General features: G+C 33.3%; 1 long non-coding RNA gene across 1 annotated transcript; it reads right to left on the reverse strand.

Moving 5' to 3' along the window:
* Positions 1 to 395: 395 nt before the first annotated feature.
* Positions 396 to 6006, reverse strand: LOC111089506. Its single transcript, XR_002613765.1, has 5 exons — positions 4830 to 6006; positions 4499 to 4612; positions 3956 to 3994; positions 3668 to 3703; positions 396 to 531 (listed from the first exon to the last, which is right to left on the reverse strand). It is a non-coding gene; the product is annotated as an uncharacterized LOC111089506 (long non-coding RNA).
* Positions 6007 to 8309: the final 2303 nt, after the last annotated feature.

The raw sequence follows: 8309 nt of genomic DNA on the forward strand, positions 1-8309 counted from the left end.
TCTGCTCAGTATAGATTCAACAATAGATAGTTGGCTATGAAACATGCCAAAATTGCAATCAGTTAGGCACACATTGTTCCGGGTCATTTCCCTCCGGTATTATATGTGCTTTCTAGTAGGAAGGAAAGCTGAATTATACATAATTGAAATACATGTATATGTAGGCAACGGTCTTAACAATGGGTGAATCTTGTATATTCCATTCGTATCAGAATGAGACGTTAGCGTAACTAAGTATTCCAACATAGCTCAGATTTTCTAAACCATGTCTATATGGTATTATAGAGCCCAGTTTGACCACTTTCGAAACTCACGAGGTTAAAATCTTGTAATGGCCATTACCCATCATCTTAATGAACAATATGAGTCTAACAATAATTCTCTCTCATGTTTTTATTTCATTCGAATCTTTGTCCGTAAATAAAATGAACAATAATAAAACGAATACAGAATTGACTACATCTGTTGGTTCCCATGAGCGCCTCCTTCCATCCGCAACAACAATGCAAGGGCTTCAATATAACACTTCTCCTGTTGAAATGAATAACAATTGTTATGTTTATGATTATACAGTGATAATAATGTACACTTTCATTACAAAAAAAAAATGAGTGAAGTAAATCTGAATGACAATCATGAGAAATGTGATACAAACATTCCTTCCATTTCAACTACATATAAATATGAACTATTACGGACTTTGGAATAGATTCCTCATGGGAAAGAGGAGCAAGAGATCCATTAAACTACGAAAAATCACAATACAAATCATTTTGAACCACTGTAGCAGCTCGTGATAAACATATTTCAGACGTCTGACAGCAAGCATCAGAAACTACCTCTTCAGGAGTGGCTTTAAACACTGAAAGTATATATATATATACACATTTATTTATTTATTTACCTTTCCAATGGGCTTTCAAGTATTAAATGTTGGCAAGTATTTTCTTCTTAAATCTTGTTAAGTGAACCTTTGTTGAGGCATCATGCACAGTTCAGCCATTTGTTTAATGAAAAGACTCACAAAGACAGCAAATGTAAATACTGTCATATCATTCTTTAATGTAGTAGATGGCCCCGTACAGATCTACATAAGATGTTCGTTGTTTTGGTAACTTGTTTTAAATTGTTACAAATTCAGGATAAGAATACTTTAATGTAAATCACTTCCATATCGTCTTTAATAAGTTTAGTTAGATGATTCATCTCACCAAGTTCTATAGCAGCAGCAAGTAAGCGTTCGTCGTGTACCCTAATGTTCGTGAACAGACGATCACATAAACGTTCGTCGTGAACCCTAATGTTCGTGAACAGACGATCACGTAAGCGTTCGTGGTGAACCCTAATGTTCGTGAATAGACGATCACGTAAGCGTTCGTCGTGAACCCTAATGTTCGTGAACAGACGATCACGTAAGCGTTCGTCGTGAACCCTAATGTTCGTGAACAGACAATATTACTTTTATTGTCATTTGAGTGACAGAAAAAGCAGCTGTCTTTACTTTCAGCTACAACTGAATGATGACCTAGTCCAAAAAGGTCCTGCTATAGTTGGCCCAAATCTCGTTACTTGTCTATCCAGTTTTTCAGTTTAGATCATATGTGTTTATGCATACCTAATAATGCTTTTCTGTAAAAATGTCATCTCATGTTCACAGCCGCCATCCAATTGGTTGAACCTGATATTGTTAGGATATGCATTATTCTCTAACTAATGTGAATTTATCATACTTGTTTTACATGCCTAATGATACTTTGCCGTAAAAATGTCATCTCAAGTTCACAGCAGTCATCCAACTGGTCTAGCCTGATATTTATTAGGAAATGCACCAATCTCTGACAACTCAATGTAGTCTCTCCCTTTGTCAGGTCTAGAATAAGTCGCTAAGTACATAATTGGGCGTATTTATAACCATTTAATACTACACTTTAGTGCAAGGACGGCAACCTGGGGTTGTGACGTCATCCAACCACACTGAGACCTGGGTTTGTATAAGGTTATAATATAATAATTCTGCCATTTCTCTGTGACAAATAACATTTCGTACAACTTGTCCGTATTTTGTTTTTAATTTACTCCACTACGGATGAACTACTATGTAATAACAACAAATACTCTTTCGTTATTAAAAAGTTTGACACAGGAATAAAAGTAATTACCCTTGAATTACCAAAAGTGTGGAATAAGTATGGTAATACAGAATCGTAATGGCTGAGATCGGATTGAAAGGACAAACACATTGCTTTAACTGTTTCGAATTATACGCTGACATAGAATAATAAATACTACAGACAGACTTCGATATGCATCTTTTACGTGGTGAAGTAAAGAAAAGTATCATACAAGTTCGCTGTTCGACTTAGATATTGTAAGAAAATAATGTTGATATAAAAACGAATATTTTCATTAATCACGAATGGTTTTTACACACGAAATACAAAATTAAAATGAATCAATTTTAAAAGCATCATTAATTTGCTTTCTTGCAAAAAAACAGTAAAAGGTTGTATGGGAATATTCTAATAAATGACTTTAGTTTTAGCTTCGTATAAATACAGAGTGTTGAATATTATATATTAACATGATCTTCAATATGCAGATCAGCAAGTCGCGTTCAATCACTTTGCAGTGGAACAACATATATCAGAAATACATTTTTGACATTGTTGGCGTTACATAAGTAACGAGATCCCGTCAAAAATGGATTGCTTCTGGGCAGAGCATTAAAGAGCAGGATATTCATACACTTAGAGCGGAGATAGGTATTGTAAGTTATTGGCATTGAAAAACAAAGCAATATGAGTCAATCTGGTGCACCACGTCCATCTATAAAGAGACCTGCAACCAGTCATTCCCAAGCCATAGTAAGCAATGTAGAATGTCTTGTAACAGTTGAGAATCCACGAAGACAAAGATCACTGGCAAAATCCGTCTACTTTTTCCAGGCAACAGTAAGCAACACGATCAAGAAGGTTGTCCATCTGGAGAAGCGATGCAAGTCACGTGTATAGTTGCTTCAACAACATATCTCTTCAACTATTGCATAACTGAAGCTGTGAGAAAGTGAAACAAGTACTATTCCTGTCGCCGGACAGTTGAAACAAGTACTATTCCTGTCGCCGGACAGTTGAAACTAGTACTATTCCTGTCGCCGGACAGTTGAAACTAGTACTATTCCTGTCGCCGGACAGTTGAAACAAGTACTATTCCTGTCGCTGGACAGTTGAAACTAGTACTATTCCTGTCGCTGGACAGTTGAAACTAGTACTATTCCTGTCGCCGGACAGTTGAAACAAGTACTATTCCTGTCGCCGGACATTGAAACAAGTACTATTCCTGTCGACAGTTGAAACGAGTGCCGTCCTCCCAACAATATATTATGAAAATTAAGGATGGAGTAGATGTGTGCTTTTTATGTGACATCTTTATGACGACTACGCTGTACAGACATGGCGACATGCACTGTAACGACGTGGTAAGGCTCCAAAAGTGTTTTGATATAATGTACTGAACCTCTGTATTTAGCTTTATTTGAAATATTTATCTTAGAAAAAGATACGAACCATCCCTTATTATTCTAAGTAAAATAAGTTTCAAAGAAAGCCACTGCATAAAAACCTGAAAATAAATCACCTAATAGAAAGACAGACAAATTTTCAATACTTACAATCAACTTCTGCGCCTTCTTGTCTTCCTCGTTTTTCTAAGTTTAGCCAAAAAAAAATACTAGTTTACGTATATGTAATATTATAACAATACAAAGTAATAAAACTAAGTACAGTTTTTAGTTCACTGATAATATTCTATTTTGATAAGATAATTTGAACAGCTGTACTTATGATAATGCTGTAATCATGCTTTCTATAACATTATCAGAATTTATAGATCCATCCACCTTAGTAAAACCATAATCTATAGAATGAACTATTGGAAAATGTGTTAATAAGCTCCTTACCTCAGACTGCTTTCCTTTTTCATCCAAACAATCCAACATCTGGTGCAATGAAAGAGAAAACAAAATTTGTAAAAAGCAAACTAACCACTCTAAAATTCTGCACTTAAAGAACCCTATTTAACAATTAGTTTGTTTTTGCTCTGTTTAAAAACTTTCGCGTAAAACTACAAAATGGGCCATCTGTGCATGTCTATCCTTACTTTTGAGCTGATACACTAGGGTTAATGTAACTAATGAAAAATATCCAGCACAATCTGTAAGGTTAATCTTCTTTGATCGAACAATGGAGCTTGAATGTTACAGTAATAGTAAACCCATAGCAAAATCAGTATTCAAAACATGAATCCATGGTTTCATAATTCGGATATAGTATTTACTAGGCCAGGCCCGGTCCTAGTTCAGTCGTAACTCTTTAATTTAATTATATACGAATATAGGTTTTATCTACTCAATTCTTATGAAGTGTTTGAACCGTTTAAGCTTTCGTGTAACAAACACTTAAGTTAACCTGTAAAGAACCTAAAGGCAACTATATCAACTTACAGGATGTTTTATTCCAGGCGCTAATTTTTCACACATCTTTTGAATAACAACGTCATCATCATACCCACCAAGGGAAGTTTCCTCTTTACATTCTAACCATGCATCTATGTAAGACTGTAAAATAAGAATTAAAGGGTTAACATAATGCTGCAATCGCTTTTTTGTTCTCAGCTAATGCATCTGTTAGATACGGGTGTTATAGCTAGCTGTAATTACTTGTTTTATTTATATATATATAAGTGATTCATATTTATTCCGTTATCCATAATTTTCTCACAGTCAACTTATGTTGGAACATTGCAGCGCCCTCTATTACACAATCATAACTTACCTGCGTTAGATTTTTCTCGCATTTTTCACGAGCATTCTTAACCGCTTCAATTTCTGAAAGAACACAAAAACTCAATAACGCTATTATGACTGTAATTATTATAAAACGGTATCGACTTTAAATGTCATCGTAAGGTATGTTCTATTAATGGCGAACATATATATATATACGAGAAAACAAAATATATACGTATGAAAAGAACAGTAAAATAATAATTTATCAGGTTTTCTGAACTGAGATTAAAGAACTACATTTTATCATTTTCATCCCTTTAAACACTTTCATCAAACATTGTTAGAATTTTAATTCTCGGCATTCACTAAAGTTAAAACAGAAGACAACAATTAAAATGTTAGTAATGTTCCTAGAGAATATTGGAATCATTTAACTTGACAAGGTGTTAGGCCTAATTGATTCAACAGTGCTGGTAACTAGGGCGATTAGAGGTAAAAAATATATATATATATACATAAATTGTCAAATTAATGTTTATGTTACATAAAGTAGAAGCTGTAGACTAGGTTAAAAAGTTGTCACTTCAAACTTCTAACTCTAGGTTTGTTGTGTAATTAAGCACAAAGCTACACAATGGGCTATCTCTGCTCTGCCTACCACGGGTATCAAAACACAGACACAGAATCTCTACGTACCTGTGATAAATTATGTTTGTTAGTACGGGCGCTTGACTTGAACCCATGTTGACTCCGTCTTTCTTCTCGTATATTCATTTCTCAATTGAATAGAAAAGGTGTTTTCTTACTACCTGTCTCTCGTAGTTTGTTCAAGACATATCGATGTGGTCTATAATTGTTTGTTTGTCTTGCAATTAATTTACGGAGTATCAGTGAATAATAATTCAATATCCAAAGTTGGAACTGTGATCTTCATCAAGGAATTTGAGTATCCCACATAGAAGAAATATTTTGTTAGTTTGGTCTTTTCACGTTTTTGTCAAGTTTTGAGAATTGAGGATTACCTCATACGTTGTCAAAAGTTTTGTTAGTTTGTCTAATCTACTGAAGATCGCGATTTTATTTCCTTCATCAGGTTTGGCAATGATGTTTTTCACTGCGGCATAGCTGCTCGTAGAACGGATTTGAGTTTTTTGTTTTTTTTTCAAGTACAAACTTTTAGCTCATAGCTCCGTCATCTCTTGACCGATTTTAGATCTAATTACAGTTTTAGACTCAGGGGGTCAAACCTTTTCGATTGGTGTACTTGATGACATCCAAGGTCTCATAGATTAATTTACTTTAATCCTGCCTAAAAGAATTTCAAGTGCCGTATTGAAGATTCCCTCGTTTGTTTGTTTTTTAATTTTTACTTAGCTTATTAACGGAATAGCTTATAGGGTTTTTAGATTTAGGGTTGGAGTTAGAAACATAAGTACTTCTATAGGAGTTTTAATATGATTGAAAGAGATATCATTTTTTCGGTTGTTCAGTTAATGAAGTTTTTTGTTCTTTTGTAATTAAGCACAAAGCTACACAATGGGCTATCTGTGCTCTGCCCACCACGGGTATCGGTTTTTAGCGTTGTAAGTCGGCAGACATACCGCTATGCTACTGGGGGGGGGGGGGCAAAGAAGTAGCAGTTCTAAATGTATAAGGAATTCGTGAAACGTTTCGTGGTAATACAAATTAAAAGATAATACTTCCTCTCCTTTGTGAATTATATAATTTAAAATAATTTCAATAAACTGTGCCGTTACTAGTTCTAAAGAAGTTCGATAAATATATAAAGTCAATTGTATTGTACGAGTAGGAACTCTTTCTTACAATGGGAATGAGTTTTTGTGTATACATTCTTTTTCGTTTCATTTCATTTGCTTGATTAGCAGATTTCTACGGAATCGAAGGTTTACAAAAAAAACAGGTTATTAGGGAAAGAACTCTGGTTCTGCAACTTCGCCAATTTGAGAAAAGTTACATAAAACCCCAAAACACAAGCTCTGTCTAAATTTTACATAACAAATGTATAACCATTAACTTCAAACCTAAACCTCTAAATCTTAAAACTGTAATTGTGAAACTTAAATGCCTTAGAGAGTGCAGTAACACTCATATAAATTTTATAATTTCCAAGACTAAGCGTAAAATCTTAGACATATATTTATATCAATGATTCACATATCTGTATATCTATAACCAAACACTGTAAACATTGATATAAATATATGTCTAAGATATTTGATATACATTCACGCTTGTAAGAAGTGTGGTCTAACTGATTCATATATCACATATCTGAATATCTATAACCAAGCACTGTAAACAGTTAGACCACACTTCTTACAAGCGTGAATGTATATCAAATATCTTAGTCAAATTTGATGACGAGGAACCCACTTTTTAGAAAATAAAACCTGAAGACGGTTTGAATGGGTAGTGAAAGAAGGCACGTGACGATAACAAAAGCTTGTTGCTACGTTCTATATTTGTGATAAAGTTTCTGTCACTACCTATTCAAGCTGTCTACAAAGTTTAATATTTTAGGCAAAAATGTTCAAGCTCTTAAGTATGTAACAGACAATACATAGTTAAATAAAACCTGTAATTGTATGTGGTAACACACTGAAATAAAGCTTGCAGTTTTCAGTGTAGTTCAATTACTGGGCAACAAATCTTTCATATGTGTTCTAATATACTATCAGTTAGTTACCGTATACAGTTGTAGTGTTTTCAGTTTTTGTTTTAGTTTGTACTGTTTTTTATTGATGTTGTCAATAAAATTTCTTTTATCAATATTATTTACAGACAATAAAATGGTGTTATTGTGAAGTAATCCTTTACAGAAGAGCCACGACTTTTAGACGAAGAAAACATACTTATCTACTGAACGATTGACTTTAACTTATATCTAACTAGTTCTCGTATCTTGATTTCTGTTTCAAAGTTAATATTTCAATCATGGTTGTTTTACCTACCGAATAATCTTAAAAAAATCAATCATGTATCTTATTGGCAATACAATATTAAATATACTTTAAATTTCTATAATTACTGCTTGTATAAGCTTTAAGCTTATCGTTTGTATGAGTTTTAAGGTTATATTTTTACTGCTTGTATAAGTTACAAGTTTCTATACTTACCGTTTGTATGAGCTTTAAGGTTCTGTACTTACCTGCTTGTGTAAGCTTTCATATTTTTTATTTACTGCCTGTGTAAGCTTTAAGTTTATACATTTGATGGTTGAATAAGCTTTAACTTTCTATGCTTGTTGCTTGTATAAGCTTTATTGGTTATTTAAACTTCAAATTTTTATACTTATTGCTTGTATAAGCTTTATTGGTTATTTAAACTTCAAATTTTTATACTTATTGCTTGTATAAGCTTTATTGGTTATTCAAGCTTCAAATTTCTCTACTTATTTGTTAGTTAAGCTTCAAATTTCTATACTTATTGGTTAATTAAGCTTCAAATTTCTATACTTATTGGTTAATTAAGCTTCAAATTTCTATACTTACTGGTTAGTTAAGCT

The sequence above is a fragment of the Limulus polyphemus genome, unplaced genomic scaffold, assembly GCF_000517525.1.
Source record: "Limulus polyphemus unplaced genomic scaffold, Limulus_polyphemus-2.1.2 Scaffold6464, whole genome shotgun sequence".
In the NCBI taxonomy this organism is placed as follows: Eukaryota; Metazoa; Arthropoda; class Merostomata; order Xiphosura; family Limulidae; genus Limulus; species Limulus polyphemus.